The sequence below is a fragment of the Miscanthus floridulus genome, chromosome 1 (assembly GCF_019320115.1).
Source record: "Miscanthus floridulus cultivar M001 chromosome 1, ASM1932011v1, whole genome shotgun sequence".
Classification (NCBI taxonomy): domain Eukaryota; kingdom Viridiplantae; phylum Streptophyta; class Magnoliopsida; order Poales; family Poaceae; genus Miscanthus; species Miscanthus floridulus.
In genome coordinates this window covers 115,647,271-115,666,589 of record NC_089580.1, presented here as the reverse complement: position 1 = coordinate 115,666,589, position 19,319 = coordinate 115,647,271, and positions in this window count along the sequence as shown.

Sequence of the window (19,319 nt, the reverse complement as noted above, 5' to 3'; positions counted from 1 at the left end):
GTTGGAGCAGCGGTGAAGGATCGGCATGAGTTGGTGATTGTTCGTGGCCGCCTTCGGTGATTGTGAGGGGAGTTGTACCTTCCCCGGCGGAGCGCCGAAAGGTAACTCTAGTAAATTGCTTGTGTCATTGAGTTACCTCACTTGTGGGTCGGTTCTTGCGGTGTCCAATCGTGTGGACGAGGTTTGTGAAAAACCTCTTAGCCGCCGAACCACCAAGTGTTGGTCGACACAACGGGGACGTAGCGTGTTGGCAAGCACGTGAACCTCGGGAGAAAATCGATTGTCTCTCTTCTTTGTCATTCTCCCGGTGATTGGCTATATATTCATCTTGTGATTGGTTCATCCCCTACACGTCGGTATAATCACTCTACTCACTCATTTACATTCTTGCAAACTAGTTGATACAAGCTCTTTAGTGTAATTAGAATTGAGAGCTTGCTTTATTATTTACATTCATCTAGTTGAGCTCTTTAGAGTAGCAAGGTTGAGAGCTCTTAGTGAGTAATTACATAGCTAGTTTGTGTGCCTAAGTATTCATTGCAACTAGAATTGTTGCATAGGTGGCTTGCAACCCTTGTAGAGCTAGAGCAAGTTTGCATTACGCTATTTGTCATACTAATCAAATTGCTCTAGTTGATTTGTAGATTCTTAAATAGGCTATTCACCCCCCCTCTAGCCATATTAGGACCTTTCAAGTGGTATCGAAGCCGTGGTCACCGTTTGATTGAAGGCTTAACAACCTCGGTGTCAAATTATGGCTCAAGTTGTGTTCAACCATGTGGGGGGCAAACCACCATTCTTTGATGGCACAAGCTATGATTATTGGAAGAGAAAGATAAGTGTGTATCTTGGTTCAATCAATGATCAAGTATGGGATGTAACCGAGAATGATTATGCTATCATTAATCCCGACAATCCCACCAACCAAGATAAGTCTAACAAGCAATGCAATACAATGGCTCTCAACACCCTATACAATGCCCTTGATCCAAAGGTGTTTGAGCAAATCAAGGATTGTGAAAGAGCAAATGAAGTGTGGAGGAGATTGGAGGAAACCTATGAGGGCACACCGGAGGTGAAGAGTGCCAAGTTATATATTCTCAAGGACAAGTTGATAGGTTTCAAGATGAAAGATGATGAGAGCATACCGGAGATGTTCCATCGCTTGCAAGTCATTGTCAATGATTTGAAGGCTTTGGGAGAAAAGATCAAGAATGATGATGTCTCTCATCGGTTCTTGATGAGTCTACCTCCAAGGTTTGAAATGTTGAGAATGCTAATCATAAGAGGAGGATTAAAGGAGATCACCCCCAACCAAGTACTAGGTGAAGTCATGACACAAGAGACATACCGTGTGGAAAGGGAGGGGGATGACAAGGAGGACAAGAAGGAAGATGAGGACAAGAAGAAGAAGAGTGTAGCATTCAAGGCTAGCTCATCATCATACAAGAACAAGGGCAAGTCAAAGAAAGAGTCAAGTGATGATGAGGATCTTAGTGACACAAGTGGCACTTGGTATTCGTGTTGCGCTGCGGATTTCGCTTGTTTCTCTTGGTGGTTGCCACCACCTAGACGGTTGGAGCAGCGGTGAAGGATCGGCACGAGTTGGTGATTGTTCGTGGCCGCCTTCGGTGATTGTGAGGGGAGTTGTACCTTCCCCGGCGGAGCTCCGAACCTGATGAACAGTGGTTGGTAGTTCCCAATCTAGTATATCCTTAACTTTGCTTGGATCTACTACAACTCCTTCAGCTGACAAGACATGTTCTAAAAACTGTACTTCCTTTAGCCAAAAGTCACACTTACTGAACTTGGCGTATAACTGATGTTCTCTTAGGCGGGTCAGAACAACTCTGATATGTTCTGCATGTTCTTTCTTGTTTTTGGAATATACTAAGATGTCATCAATAAACACCACTACAAACTTGTCTAGCTCAGGCATGAATACTAAATTCATCAGATACATGAAATGAGCTGGGGCATTTGTCAAACCAGAAGACATTACCAGGTATTCATATAATCCATATCTGGTGGTAAATGCCATTTTGGGAATATCTTCAGGCTTAATTTTGATTTGATGGTAACCTGACCTCAAATCAATCTTGGAGAAAACTTTGGCTCCAGCCAGTTGATCGAAAATTAAATCTATCCAAGGTAAGGGATATTTATTTTTAATTGTCACTTCATTCAATGGACGATAGTCAACACACAATCTCAGGGTCTCATCTTTCTTTTTTCACAAAAATTGCAGGACATCCCCAAGGTGATGAACTAGGTTGGATAAACCCTTTATCAATCAACTCTTGCAACTGAGTCTTCAACTCGGCTAATTCCTTAGGAGTCATCCTATAAGCTCTCCGAGAGATCAGAGCTGTTCTAGGTTTTAAATTTATTCCAAACTAGACATCCCTATCAGGTGGTAGACCGGGTAAATCTTCAGGAAAAACCTTTGGAAATTCACAAACTAGAGGGATATCTCTAATCTTCTTGATGAAAGTTGTACAAACTTTTTCTACTGATCTCTTTAAGATTGGAAGTTGGATAAGAAGCTGAGAATTACTATCTGGCAAACTCACCCTTATTGTCCTATTCAAAGTATCTACAATAGCTTTATGCTGATACATCCAGTTCATTCCCAAGATCACATCTATATCCTGATCCTTTAGAATAATCATGGTGGTGGGAAAAATGTGCCCACCCAGGTTTATAGGTACCTGGTACACCATCTCCTTAGTACATAGACGTCCCCCAGGCGACTGTATATAGAAATTTTCATTTGTTTCCCCAATTGGAATTTCATGCTTTATGACAAAGGTTCTATTGATGAATGTATGAGATGCACCAGAATAAAAAAGTATAACTGCAGGATGATCGGCGATAGGAAACATACCCAGCATCATTGGTTCCCCTTCTAGAATCTCCCCAGCTTGAATATAGAAAACCCACCCCGTCTTCTTTTCATTTTTGCCCTTCTGAGCATTTTGGTTGTTGTTCTTGTCCTGAGCTTGACCCTGTTGTTGATTTCTAGGAGCCTTCTAGAAATTTGGATTATACTACTTAGGATACGGACATTCCCTCGAGAAATGACCTGACCTCCCACAATTGAAACATGGGTAATTATGGCCTTGGGGTGTTGGAGCACGAATACCAGGAACATTTGACTGTTGTGAGTTTGGATAAGTCATGGTAGGACAGACATTTGGTTGTTGACCGGCTTGGAACTGCGGCGGGCGATAAGGAGGACGATAGTGATTCACTAGATAACATATTATCTTCTATCTCTTTTGATTGCCAATGAAAGACCCAGATGTCACACTCTTCTTCTTTTTTATTTCCTTATGCTGCCAATATTTCTCCTCTGAAGCAATATCAATATTAACCGCCTCATGATACGTGACATTTGTAACATCCCGGCCTAGGGCTTAATAGGATTAATAGGATACTTATACCAACAAGTTACAACTTCTTTTCCGGAAGCTCATCTCTAAAGAACTCTGAGGTTAAGCATGCTTGGTCTAGAGCAATTTCAAGATGGGTGACCGACCGGGAAGTCCTTCTCGGGTGCACATGAGTGAGGACAAAGTGCGTAGAAAAGACTTGTGTGGGTCTATGAGGACAGTCTATGTTTTAGAAAAGTAGCCAGATGTAAGCGGGCCCGGCCTTATAGAGGCGAGATGTTATAGAATGGTATTAGAGCCGACTCTCGCGGTTTCATAGGCGCATGTGTCATAGTTGCACAGGCATGGTGTGTATGGCTAGAGTGGTCATAGAGTGGTCACACAGCATGGCATATGCGCTGGCACTGGACACAAGGATGTGGCCAAGAGGGGATGTTCCTGGCTTGGGATTGACCGACGAGGACATCGGTCTCTTAAGGGGGTGAGGATGTAACATCTTGGCCTAGGGCTTAACAGGATTAATAGGATACTCATACCAACAAGTTGCAACTTCTTTTTTGGAAGCTCATCTCTAAAGAATTCTAAGGTTAAGCATGCTTGGTCTAGAGCAATTTTAGGATGGGTGACTGACTGGGAAGTCCTTCCCGGGTGCGTATGAGTGAGGACAAAGTGCGTAGAAAACACTTGTGTGGGTCTATAAGGACAGTCTATGTCCTAGAAAAGCGGCCAGATATAAGCGGGCCCGGCCTTGTAGAGGCGGGACGTTACAACATTGGTGCTGGTAGTCATGATGGTCTGAAGTTTGGTATTAAGGCCACGCATGAACCACTTCTTCTTCTTGGCATCTGTGTTAACATGCTCAGGTGCATACTGTGAAAGGTGATTGAACTTGCCCACATACTGCATGACTGTCTGATCACCTTGCTTCAAAGCAAGAAACTCATCAAGCTTCGTGGCCATAACTCCATCTGGAATATAATGGGCACGAAAAGTAGTGCGGAACTCAGCCCAAGTTAATTGAATACCGGCTGGTTGCATAGCCACAAGGTTTGCCCACCAAGCACCTGCTGCACCTCTAAGCTATTGGGCAGCAAAAACAGGCTTATGAAACTTAGTGCATGGAATGAGGTCAAACTTTTGCTCCATGGTATGAAGCCAATCATCTGCTTCAAGTGGTTCGTCAGCCTTGGTAAATACTGGTGGTCGTGTATCCGTGAAGTCAACATATGTAGCTTCTTGCCTTTGATAATTACGACCACGGTTCCCTTGCATCATATTCTGATTGCTTTGAGCTAACTCCCAAAGCAACCGAGCATTATCTATAGTCACATTGACTAGTGCTGCGATAGCATCAGCCAAATTTGGTGGAACTAGTGGGGGATCAGGAATACCATCCTCGTCTTATGAAGAACCAGGAATAGTCGAACCCCGAGTATGACGCATCTATTCATGACAAAGCAAACTTTACTCACCAGCATTTATTGAACTAGTAAAAGAGCTTACTACAAACACATTACATTGGGTTCACTTATTTATACACAAGTCTACACTTAAGCAAGACTACCCAACTAGACTAGAACTCACTATTTTACAACTCTACTCTTCTCCTCGATCACCTCAAACCTCATGATTGGTATCCATTCCAGAAACATTTCTGCCTTCATTATCACTTTCATTGACCATCACTACTTCTGGATCTTCTTCTTCCTCCTCTTTCGATTCATCATCATCTGCTATGATGACACCCGGGTCCATTGCATCTACCTAAGGCTCATGATTTGGATTTAGGAGATTATTCAACCTATGGACTTCTTCATGCAGATTGGTATAATATTCTTCTAAGTCTTCTACATAGAACTCTAACTCATGAGCTCGGGCTCTAGCTACATCTTCTCTATGCCAAGCTTAATTTCTTCCTTCCACCATACGAACTAACATATGCTCATAGTTCTTATGAGCGGTGGTGTGACGCCTCAATTGATCCTATAACTTGCCCACCTGGATGGCATCCAAGGCCCTATCTCTAGTAGCCTGTGCTAATTCTATTGAAAGCCTCTGTACCTCAGCCTAGGGATTAGGCCTAAAGCTACTACTGCTAGCACCATCACTTCTAGGGGCAAGCTGGTGATGAGGAACTCCTTTAGGTTTAACTGACTTATGGGGCATTATCTTGGTACGAGCCATACTGTAGAAAGCAATATTTCAAAACAGTAAGACGATCAGATAAAAGTCTAAAGAGTAGCAAGGATGGATTACACTACTCAACCCAGACTAAGAGGGAAAGTAAGTAACAAGTGAATTAATTATGATGCATGAATCGTCTGTACGAAAATTAAACATCAAAGCTCCTATGGTACATAAACAATAGTTCTTGTTATATAGGGCATAATAAGATTACTACTCCACCACACAAAGCCTTTTTAATCAAATAAGGAATGGCGAGAATGAATTAAGATAAGTTGGAAGCAATTTGGACCAAATTAACATGTTAAATTTATTTGTCCCAAATCATTTTGAGGTTTTGTAAAACAATACTATAAAAACCTTTCTAATGGCCGCTCTGATACCATTCTGTGGTAGAACCTCCTAAATTATAGGGCCCACATGCATCTATCACTATCCAATGACCTCTAACGACTATGCATATGTTCCCAGTAACTTAAGAAGACTGTCGGGTGTGCTCAGAGAACCCCGAATCATCCATGATATTCCGAGCAGGATCCCATTACAGAGTCATTGCAGTATTACAATAGTTTATTCATTAATATACATCAGAGTGAAATAGCGGAAGTCTTACAATAACTTAGTTTACAAAATAATTATTTCAAACCTTACAAAACTAAGTATGATTATTGTTACAAACCATAGTAGTGGAGTGGCATAGGTAACATAAACATAACACACAAAGAAAGTGCCCTGCCCAAGGGCCACACATTTACTCAGCATCATCGATTTGAACAACCGTCATGCATCACGGTCCAAGACAGACCTACCCATGAGGCTCACCTGCAACAAGGGTTAACGAACCCTAAGTACAAAAGTACTCAACAAGACTTAACCGAAGTAATAAAAGATAAGACTCAAGAATACAGGCTTGGGGATTCAAGGTAAGGCTTTAGCAAGATTCAAAGTTCTTTTGCGTAAAAGCTCTTTAAAAAGATTCTTTCAACATTTAACTCTTCGTAAAGGCCATATATGAATCTACCATGATCCATAATGAGATCATGAACTTCATATCAAACTCTTTCTCAAATCTTCCTCAAGTTTCATTTATTAACTACGATGATGAACAGTGAGTTGAGTCTCCATAACCGAGGAGAAACGACGATTCAAACCGATTATAACCCAGCTGGGGATTCCCATCCACACGACATATGCAGGTCCCTGACCTACATATACCAACCTACCCTTAGATCCTCTAAAACAAGAATAGGTCCGCACCACCTGAGAATATAGTACTCCACCGATCCAACCCATTGCCACATGGGTGCACGCTACTCTCGCCATCTCTCCACTCCTAGTGCGCGAGTAGCCATTCTCGTAATAGAATAGCCGAGTTAAGGCTTACTAGAGTATGTGGCTAGTACTACAAAGTCTCACCTCAAGCAATTCAACAACGGACAGTTCTTAATCGACATAGGCAGAAAGAACCCGCTCATAAGACATCCATGTCCTATGGCTGTCATACACCGAGTCCGCCCGATCTAGATTTATTACTCCACATGCTCATATCTCATGATAACATAAATAACCAGTTGTATCCAAGAAAAACCATTTATATCTTATAGGTGACCAGTAATCACCCAACTTGTATCGTTCTAAGCATGGCTAAACATAATTAAGCATTCTCGGATTGAAACGGGTAACAAGGTTGATATAGAAAAACAAGGTTGGTAATGCACCAATTAGGGTTTTCACTCAACTCCTAATCACTTAATGCAGTATTTAAAAACAAAAGTGATATAACTTTGTAAAACACAAGGTAGGTTTAAATGCATCTGGGGCTTGCCTTGATTGTCGGAAAAGTTAGGTTCCGGGGATGTTCCACTGATATCAAACCCGACCTCAACAGGTGGATTAACTTCCTCAACAACTTGATTGACTACCATGTTCTCACTTTCGTTCACTACATGTAGTAACAATGCCATGTTTAATATGATGCGCGATATAAAACATGATGCTTGATGACGGATGCAAAAGTTAATAACTTGAATACAACTTTCCTTCGTGGTATAGTTGCAAACCTACAACTAACTAAACCTTTTTATAAACTCAAACACTTACTTTAATTGCTAAGGATCATTATATGCTAATGACCTAAGGTCATCACCCAATCCAAAAATTCAAACAAAACCTAAGTCAATAGGGTTTACTATTTGTTTTTATTAATTAATAACTAATTAATAATTACGAAATAAATCAACTTTCTCCAAATGAGCTCAAAATTTTTATGAAGACTCATCACATGATAACTAAGTGGCAAAACAATTTTCATAATTTTTGGATAATTATTTAAGCCTAGAAAAATCATGGAAACCCATTTATTAATTAATTTGAGCAATTTTTATCACATTCAAAATGTACTTAAAAGTAATATTTAATATTTTTCCTAAATATTTTACATCTCAGAGAGGTCACACAAAAATTTTCATAATTTTTGGAACTGTATTTAATTCTACACAAAATAAACAAAACATAGCACTATTTAAACAATTCTAAAAATAGAAAATTCATTTTCAAACTAACTGTCACTGACAGAGTGACCCCACATGTTGGCATAGTACTCCCACGCTGACCACGGCGATGAGGCTTGCCGACCGGTGATTTCTCGTCGATGGTGAGGTCTCTGGTGACGGCGAAGGTACCATCGTGATCCCTACGACAAGGCGCACCTATTGGTGGCACTAATTGCACCAATCGCTGCACAACTCGAGCTCAACGCCGGCCATGGCAGACACGGCGGTGTGTCTACACTACGCTAGTGAAGTGAGGCTAGTAGCAGTTAAACAAAACACTTGGGAGGACTCAGTGGCTCACCCTAGACACGCCCGAGCGGAAAGAGGAGCCGGAGGAGTAACAGAGGAGCTTGTCGTCGATCAAGGCAGGTATGGTGGCTCAGCTGGTGTCGACAGCGGTGTTTTGGTGGCTGCGGTGGACGAAAAGGTCACCCAACAAGACACAAAGCATCATGACAAAATGGCGAAGCTAGAGCTGGGCTGAGCAAGAGCAAAGATGCCACGTAGAGTGCTGGCCCCGGTGACATGCACTCGGCAGCGATGCTGCCGGCCGTGAGGAAGAAAGGCAATGCGCAGCATTTCTCGGCAGAGTTAGGCTTCAAGGACTGGTCAGGTAGGTTCACAAGGAGTAGGTGGAGCTGTGACAAGCTTTGCTACAACTAGATGAACGCTACGGCGATGGCGCGAGCTCGTCGGAGCTAGGCGGTGACAACGGGAAAAGCAGAGGAGAAGAAAGGGAAAAGAACGGCGATGGCACAGGCTTTATAGCACAGCAAGGAAGCAAGGAGAAGCCATGCAGTGGCCTTCCCATGCCAGCGCGAAGCCAGAGATGGCCACGGGCGCGACTGGAAGCCGTCGGAAGCTCACCGACGGTGAGGTGTCGCCCGCCGGCACTATTCAGTGAATTTACCGAATTGGCACTCATCTAATTTCTCAAATTACTCGCAAATTTACATGGTAACTCAAAAATCTCCAAAAATAAAAGTTGTTCCAAATTCAAAGTTCTACAACTTTGCTTTAACAACCATACCAAAATTATGTCTACATTTTGAAATGCAAGTTTAAAATCAAAAGGGGACACTTTAAGAACTTATCACCTTTTCAAATTACTTCAAATTTTATATAACAACTTTGAAAACTCCATAAACCAACTTTGTACACCTTGATAGGCTCTACACTTTTACTTTTAGGCTCAACCCCAAAATGTGCTTAGATTTTGAATTAGGTTTCCAGGGTTGAATTTAAATGCTAAAAATTAGGGTTTTCGGAAATTCCAATTCAACACCAAAGATTTGGAACTGGATTCAATCCATAGAAGTCAACACATATAACATAAAAGTAAACTTGTTTTAGTGGATGCATATCAAAGTTTTCACTAACACATGAATGATGTGCAATGCATATGATGACATGGCATGTTTTAGGGTTTAAAACACTAGAGGTGTTACATCCACCTCTCTAAGCGGTCATAGCTGGCAAGGATCGACCCCTTGGGTAGCCTTGGACCATTCCTTGCTGGCTTGATATCTTTGATGGGCCCGTGATCCCCCAAGGATGGCCTCTTTTTGTTTGGCTCATTATAGACGCTGGCTGGGAGGGCTCGTGCATACTAGTGCCTGAGTCCTCCTAGTGGGACGACGTCGCTGTCACTGTGTCTCTAGCTCCATGTGTCGTTGCCGCTCCCAAAAGGGTGCTATCGTGACCTATTGCTGCGGGGGTTGGCTTTGAAGGCAGCATGGTTTGGTTCGCTCATCACAGCACACGACATGCTCAGGGAGTCCGCTTCCTTAGATGCATGTGCCTCTGTGCAATGGGTGGCAGTCCATGGAGTCATGTCATATGGCTTGCCCGCTATGTAGCATTGGATCTTGGTCCCGGGCTTGACCTTGTGTGGCACGATGCTGGTTAGCCGCGTGACCACTAATAGTGACACTGCATGGTGGTGGGTCATTTAGTCATTCATGCGTGCCCTAGTTCATTGCATTTTGTTGGTGGTGATGCTGCCCAAGGTGTGATTCTGTTGTAGGGTCTAGTTTTGCCGTGTGATGAGTCTGGACAGGATATGGGCGGATGATGGGAGTTGTCCCATCGGTTTGGGCGATCTCATGGTTCCCAAAAAGGATGCGACCACCACGGACCATTCCTTGGGTGAGATTGCCGTGAGCCATGGTCGTCTAGTTTCCTAGGTGGAGGTCTCGACCATGGCCAATAATGAGAGAGGGAACTGGTACCCTCACATGGGTGCACTCTAGGATACAGCCCCTAGGGATAGTTCTGATAGTGTGTCCACCATGGACCATGGGATCTAGACCTACGAGATGGAGGTCTAGGTTGCAATTGAGGGCGGACATGGGCGTTGGCCCTTCGATGCGGTTAATCACGTGGTTTCCCAAAAGGATGTGGCTAGTTGAGGTCATTCCCTAGGCAAGTTTGTTGCGAGCCATGCACCTCTGGTTTCCTGAACGGGAAACCTAGCCACAGCCAGCGATGAGCGAGGGTATTGGCCCCTCTAGGTAGGTGAACTCTAGGATGCTGCCACTGGAGGTAATTCCAATAGTGTGTCCGCTATGGGCTACATGTCCTAGATCTCTATGGTAGATGTTTGGGTCGTAGCCATGGGCGATCACGGGTGCTGGCCCTTTGATGCTGATGAACTCATAGTTTTTGCAACAGATGTGGCCGCCATGGGCCATTCCACCCACAAGTTCACCGATAGTGCGAGGAGCCATCGCTTCCTTCTCAACAAATGAGAGTGCACGACTGTCCCCAACCTAGTGGGCCAACTATCGGTGTTTTGTAAACTAGACTAGTAAACTTATATGATTGCCACACTGCTCTAGGAAGATGATGGTAGCATCCAATATACACAAGGATTTATACTAGTTCAGGCTAGAGCCCTACGTCTAGTCTCAAAGATGATCTAGTGTGTGTTCCTTGCTTGAATGCTCTGAAGTTCTTACAATGGGGGTGCAAGAAAGGTGGAAGGGATGGAAGGACCTATGCTAGATGAAGGGCTGCCCGAAGAGAAGCTCTAGGAGTCCTACTGCAATGGTGAATAAATGGAATGGTAGAGGTTCTGAATTGACCCCCGAGATGAGTGCCCTGGCTTCCCTTATATAGAGTTTGGGGCCAGGGCTTGTACAAAGAGGAGGTTCTCCTGATCGAAGGGTTGAGAACCTGAGGGAGGGCCTAGCTCACTTGGCTTGTAGGCTATGCCATCTTCTAGTGCATGTTTGGTCATGGCTGTCGTCAAGGTCTTCTAGCCATGTTGTAGCAGGATGTGACGTGGCACTACCATGCTGGCCATGGTAGCACTATAGCCTCAATGGCGGTTCATTAGCTATCATATTCAACATGGTGTCCATCGTGGCCTTTGTCATCATCTCCTAGTTCCTAGGGGCATCATACCCAAAGTAGGTAGCTACCTTGGGTCATCGATCGCTTGGTCGCTTTGTGGGGCCAAGGACCATGACCCTGATCATCGGGGTTAGGGCACTCTGCAAGTCTAGATGGCCTTTTCATTGAGCCCGTTGTCATGGATCCCCATCACATAGTGGGTGGGATCGTATAAGCATCCAGTCAGTCCATATTCGGATGGTGGGTATTGTTATAGAACCATCCAATTTATAAGAGCACAAGTACAATAGCAATCACCAAAGCAATCAAACTATCATACTTGAGCCCATATAAACCCAGTAGTCCAATGAAATCATGAAGGATCTCAAACAAACCAACATACAAGATAAGATCGTACATGATTTGACATAACAAGTCACATGTTACATCACAGTTCACACATGGTTTACAAGTATCTCACATACATCGTAGTTCACATAGTTATTACAAACCAAGTTCAAATAGTGGAAGCAAAGTAGTTTGACATCAACATCACACTTAGTTCAAATACATGCCAGTACCATGGTCATTTCTAGCAAAAGCATAATAGAGATGATAACTTTGGAGTACCATGCCCCATGGTTTAGTCCTCATCCATGGCAAGATGAAGGCCGTAGCTAGACTTACCCATCATAAACCATAAATAATACAACACCAAGGAGTATGCAAGGCTTTATCGGTGGAGTTAGCTTGACAACATTTTGCATAAAAGCATAAGTAACATAACTTGGAGATTTAATATCTTTAGCATCAAATTGAATACCTATTCAATTATGCATCTCTAGATTAGCACCTATACTAGAGCAATCACTTGATTAAGCTAACAAGCAATAGTAACCATATCCGGTGTGTTAATTTGAGCATCATCATAACCATCAAGTTCCATCAATTAGTGATATGTTGCCGTAGCTCAGTCAAGTTCTCACTATCTGGGATAGACGGTGACTCGAATCGATTCCATCCAGCTAGGGAGTTATTCCTAACACAAACCCATACTTCCCCAATCGAGGTCGCATCAGGTTACCTTTGGTACAACTCAGGTATAGTCATGGGTCCGATCAGCGCTACACCCTCATGGATACTACTAGTCTACCAGAAAGTTTAGGCCTGACCTGCCCTTGGACTCACACCACTGGCTCCCCACACACCCTTACTTCCTTTAGTGTGCGCACTTTCACTTACCGGGTCCCAGATTGAGTTGAGCTACTCAGCTTCACGGTTGGAACGGCTTATTCGTCCAACTAAGTGCTAGGCATGCGTTCAATATGACATGAGGACATACAATGAATCAGTCCTTAACCGACACAGATGGGGATAAATAGGCACCAAGGCCTCCATGTCTTGTTGCTTCTCTATCACAATCCCACTTAGTCTTCTTTTATTCATCAACACATGGTTATTTCCATGATAGCAATTATAGCCAACCGTGACCAGATATGTACCTATATCTTGCAGGCGACAGGAAATCACCCGACTTCTACTAGACTAAGCATGGCTAAGCATATATTCCATCCTAGACCTACATCGAATTCAAGATATATTTGTCTAGACAAGGAAAGTATATGCAGCAAGTGGTTCCAATCAACCCTTAGTACTTAATGCATCAACATAAAAGGACTCAAGTTGATATTTAGAAAACATAGGAGGCTTAGAATGTTCTATGGCTTTCCTTTTAGAAATGAGGAAGGTTGGTGATTAGGACACTCAGGAACATCTTCCACGTTGACTACTCCTTCTGCTTGAACCTTCTCCTAGGCTGCCTGCTCCTCCTCCTAACGCTTGGGTTCGAACTCGAGTAGAGTCACTCCTTCTGGGGGACCTATTGCATGCATATGCACAAATGAGTATCATGAATGCATAAGAGATGAGATGACCTAATGAAGTGTATACACATGAGCATGGTTGTCCACAAGATGTATGACAAGTTTAACATTCATTGACCAAGTGGATGTATAACTTTCTTTTAGTCGATGTTTACTAAGTAGGTGCATATCTCTTTGATAGTACAAGAAATATACACTCACCAAGTTCTAGTAACCTAAGGTAAAGCTACTCATCATCAATAAGAGGCTTAGAACCTGTAGCTAACAACTAATCTCAATTAGCCAAAGCATCTACACAAAGCATCACATAAGACAAACAATTACAATTTGGCTTAGTCATTTTCTGGACTGTAAACATCAACTACTTATTTTGGCCATATCTAGAGTTCTACCCAACCAAATACTATGATCTTGTACTTTCTAGAAAGCTTATAAAACTTCCTACAACTTTCTTAGTCATCTCAAGATGATTCAATGTCTATCAAGGTTAAAGAAAGCAATTTCTTAGATCTATCTAGAAATTCTAGAGAATAAGCATTTTTGGAGACCAACTTCTAATAGCTATAACTCTCAAAGCATTTAGCCTATTGCCTTGAAAATTTGACACAAGCAAGATAAATAAGTTATCTACAACTTTGTTATTGATAAGATTCACATCAAATATCATTTTACCCATGCAAAATCGAGCAATTAATATTTTACTGCATACAAGCAATCAAATCTGGGCACAATCAAAGGTACCAACAGTTCATAGACATCATATACACTTTAGAATACATAATGGTCAAGCCCAAATAAATTATTTAACTGCCTTTATTAATTTATTTGGATACTAAGGTGAAATAAGGAACATATATCAAAAGTACACAATAAATTCTTAGAAACTTATAGTAGCCTACAAATGACCCCAAAAGTCTACTGTACAAATTTCATGCCATTTGGATAAGTATACCCATCTCTACAAAAATGACAAGTTGCATAGGCTTATTTTAGCAAAAATAGTTTAGCATAGTGAAAAGTGTCAAACAACAGATTTCATATTTTTCTTACTTTCATCCTAGCACAATAACACTATGTAAAAATTTGCATGATAATAAGTTATGTATTTTTACCCCATTTATTTTCACTAAAAAATAGCAATTAATCAAAGTTAAATAGGAAGACCATATTCCAATATAACTACTACAGGTTTGGCATTTTTCCTAGCTAGAGCATGTCAACACAAGACTAGTAAAATTGGAATGACAAGCTGTGCACTTCCCTAGCTCAAGATATGCATTTTACAAGATGGAAACATATTTAAAAGCACTTATCTTGTTCAATTTAATTCCCCCCAAAAAAATATCCCAAACAGTAGTTTTCATATTTTTATCAAATATTACACTTCATAAGGAATCAAACAAAATTTGGATCACTCAATTTGGACACTCCTAGCCCTAGATATGAATTTTTTAAGTTTGCTACAAAATCTGGAATAATAAATAAAGAAAATCAAATTTCAAATCGAGCTTAGCTGCTAGGTGCACCCGGTCCAGTGCACCCATTATGACTGACAGCGGGCGCCCATAGGTCAATGGGTCCCACTCGTCAGCGATACAAGAGTAGAGGACATCGCTTTGACTAGCGAAAGCTCACCGACGGTGGGGTCTCTAGCAAAACCCTGTGCACCATCGTGTTCCTCTCGTCAACCCGCACCCAAGGGTACCCCATGTTGGGTCGGTGGCTCACCGGAGCAAGCTCACCGGTGAGCATGATGGATAGCAATGGTCATGTAGTGGTGCTTCGACCGTCTCTGGCCACGATAGGCTCTGACAAGGATGGCCCTACCTCTATGGTGACCTAGCACAATTCTAGAGCAAGATCTGGCCATGGTGGAGCAGTGGGGGAGCCTGTCTGTGTGCATGGCGGCACGGCGACACCCAGCGCACATGGTGGGGCTCTCCGTCCAGGCTAACCGGCGGCAAGAGGTGAGTCTCCATCTTCATGGTAGGAGCTAGGGTTCTTGGCCATGCATAAACATCTTCATGCGGGGATAGACAAACCTAGGGGCTACTAACCACGGCAAGCTCAAGCTCACAGGCATGGCGGGCACAGCGGGAGCAGTGGTGCGTTCCCGCGTGATGGTACGGTAGCATCTACCCTAGCTCTAGCCTAAGCAGCAGTGACCTAAGGCAACTATGGACTAGAAGATAGGAAGATGAGAGATGTAGTGGAGTGACCTAGCCACGACGAGCCAAGAGCGCTACGGCGCTTCGGTGATGTCGCAGTGGCGGAAATGGCCGTAGGCCTTTACCTTGGGTTGAATGGTGGATCTACTAGGTCAAGGTGGTAGAGAGGAGCAAGGTGGATCTATTGGCATGGGCAATGTAACACCCTAGGTGTTAGGCTTGCATAACTGCACTTGCATTTCATGGGCATGAGCATCATGCATCCACTCATGAGCTTATATCACATGAAACATGTTTTCGAAACATTGCAACATATTGTATATTTCATGTGTATTGTTTTCATGGAATGAATAGTGTGCAACACCCAAGTGCAACATGTGTAACTCACTTAGTGAAACGTAGTTAGTTGTACTATGCAACAGGATCATGAAACATGTGAAACATGACTAGGAAACAAATGCAACATTTCTTTGGTTTTCATTGTTTCAGTACGTGCAATGCTTGATTCTGGTGTGACCAATGTGTGGTGTGGCTAATAATTTTCTTAAACAACTTAGTAATATTTAGAATGTCTTTAGCAACAATGTTCATGTTGACCATCGTACCTAATTACACTTCTAAGTAATAGTTGGACTTGTGTTGACCTTAGAGCTCTTATCTTTGACTGTTTAAAAAGTACAACTTAGAGTGTTTGCATGTCTAAGCAACCTAAAGCAAAGTTGTAGCAAATTTTATCTGGAACAAACTTTGTTTAGAGGTCAAGTCATGAAAATGTGTGGAACAGTCTCAAACATGGCCCACAAGTCAGAATTGGGGCTGATTCTACACTTAGAAATTTTCTAAGTCCTAAAACTGAATTACAGTTTCTTGAGCTGATGTTGGGAGTGCTGTATCTCACTAACCAAGCCAAATCAGCCCGAGCTCCTATTACAAGAATTGTAGTTCTCATATGGATGATCAACTTTGTTAACTATGGCATAGTCTAGATCGTCACAGATTAGGAGATAATCACCGTTTAACCTACGCTGTCAGTCATCGTCGTTAAGACTGAATCACCATTTTCAGAAAACGGTCAGGTCAGTCATGGCCGACCACTTCAGAATCCGTTGGCCGCGTGGCGCCACTCGTCGCCGCTCGCCTGAGCGCGCTGGACACGCGCCGTGGATGCCCTGGCACGGCCGGCCGCGTCTTGAAGCCACTCCGCGCCTGCCCGACCGAGTCGCCAGCCCTAGTTTCTTTTCTCGCCTCCCACAGCACAGCCCGAAGCCGCCCGCCATTGCCGCCGGAGCTTCGCCCTCGCCTAGCTCCCGCGTTTTGGCAAAAACGCGTTGCCCAGCTAGCTCCAAGCTCCGCCGCGACCTCCTCTTGCTCGTCGTCGCCTCCACGCAGCCAGTCAATCTCCGGTGGGGCCGCTTTCGGCATTTCCGCGCCGTCGCAACCTCGTCGGAGGTGAGCCCGCCGTGGCCAACCACCACCAGAGCTCCCTCCTTCCTTTCTCTCCCATCCCTCATGGTCGTTGCGAACTCCCGATGCTCACTCCTGGCTTAGGTCAGTCCGCCATGGCCGTAGTTGGCCGGCACACCTTGCGCAGCGCCGCCGCAAGCACCATTGCCGACGGCGACCCCCTCCTCGGTAGCTAGGAAGCCCGTTTTCTTCTCCCATCGGTGCGGGGCAGTGTGCTGAGCACGTGGGTGCCTCACCCTTCGCCGGAGGAACCACCGGCGGCGAACTGCGCACCGCCGTTCCTCCTCCCCTGTTCTCTCTCTCTGTCGCGTGGGTCCGCTTGTCAGCTGCCGTGGCTGAGGCGGAAGCCACCAGCCTGGGCCGCACCGAGTGGCTGGGCCGCTTGCGCCGCGTCTTGGGCCGTGCCAGCGTCGCTCATGGGCCGTCGTTCCTCGGGCCGGCCCAACAGCTGTGGCTGTGTTTGTTTCTTATTTGTTTTGTTTGTTTATTTCACAGATTGGTATATAGTTTCAAAAATGTATATCTCCTAGTTGGTAGACCCAATTGCTATGGCTCCAATTTTGTTGTGTTCCTAGTAATGTCTAGTATTTAATAAAAATATTATATGAGCACATGTTTTAGAAAGTCTGGATAAATTAAATAGGATTGTGAAATGTGTTTTTGGATACATGCAAACTTGTTTGAATTTTATCTCGAGTTTCTGTGGTCCAAAAATTATGAAATTTTGTGGGTGAGCTTTTCTTGATGAGTAGAATCTCTGGTAAAAGTTTGAGGGCCAGTGCATGTATAGTTTTTAAGTTATAGAATTTCCTTTTATTAATGGGTGGATCTTGTGTGAATTTTCATAATTTTTATATAGATCCAGTGAAGGTAAAATTTGGTGAGTAAGGTTATTATGCTAGAATGATGTTAGGAAAAATGTGAAATCTGTTGCTTGACACTGTTCATTAGGATTTCTTAATTATGCCATTTTAAGCTAGTATGCCTTATCATTTTTGTGTAGACTGTTATACTTACTCAATGGCTTTGAAATTTTTATGGTAGTCTATGTGAAGCATGAGATAGCCACTGTAATTTTTGTAGATTTTTATGAATAGTTTTACTATATATTGCTTTAATCACCTAATTAATTAAATAAATTAGAAAAAGGGTAATAAATAATTTATTTAAAAGTTGGCACTAAACTTTCTAGTGTTCCTCTGGTATGTGCAATAAGTTGGTAAGATTGGTTTGGTCAAATTAGGCTTTTGCATCGTCGTTAACTAAATAAGTTAGTAACCCTGCCGTTCTGGATTAATTCTAGGTTACTGGAATTCGTAGTGGTTAACGTAAGTATCATGTGTGATGTTTACAATCGTTTTGTAGAGAATTTCATAAGCTTTCCAGAATGTCCTCGTACAAGTCGTTTGGAATTGTAGAACTCTGGTAGTAATTGAATTAAGGGACTACTTGTATGCATATGAAGCTTTCAATGTTAAATTATGTATACCTTTACTATTCCTAAGTGTATGGTAATGATTCTTAGGTGATAGGTCTTTAACTGAAGATGAGCAGCTTTACCTTAGGTTATGCAAGTTAGGTAAGTTGATCTTGTGCTTCAAGTTAAGTTTAGATACTTGTTTTAAAGTAATTTGAATAGGGCTAGTCTTACTCGGTAAACGAGTGTCCAGTAATGCGTTCGTAAACACTTATTACGATCCATTCATACATGGCTATACATTTCATCATTATCTTCCATCTCTTGTGCATGCACGATTCTTACTATGCATATGCATGCAATAGGTGTTCCAGAGGGAGTTACGCTTCTGGAATTCGAGCCAGTACTTCCGGAGGAGCAGCAGCAAGCTCAGGAGCAGGAGGTGCAGGCCCCCGAAGAAGGAGTCAACGAAGAAGTTCTTGAGTGCCCCGATCACCAACCTTCATCTTTTCTGAAAGGCAAGCCCCGGAGCATTCTAAGACTCCTATGTTTTCAAAATGGTTACTTTGAGTATCTTTATTTATTGATGCATTAAGTGATAGGAATTGGATGTGAACACTTGTTGCATATATACCTATTCCTTGGCCAGTATACGTACCCTGAATCCTATTTAGGTCCAGGAGCGAATCAAAGCTTAGCCATGCTTAGCCCGGTAAAAGTCAGGTGATTTCCTGTCACCTGCATATTAGAAAAATGTCTGGTCACGGTTGGCTATAATTGCTATCGTGGAGAATAACCATGTGTTAATAATGAATTGTGACCGGGCGGGAGGTCGATAGAGAAGCAACAAGGCAAGGAGGTCTTGGTGGTGGATCTATCCCCGTCTGTGTCGGTTAAGGACCGATTCGCTGTACGTCCTC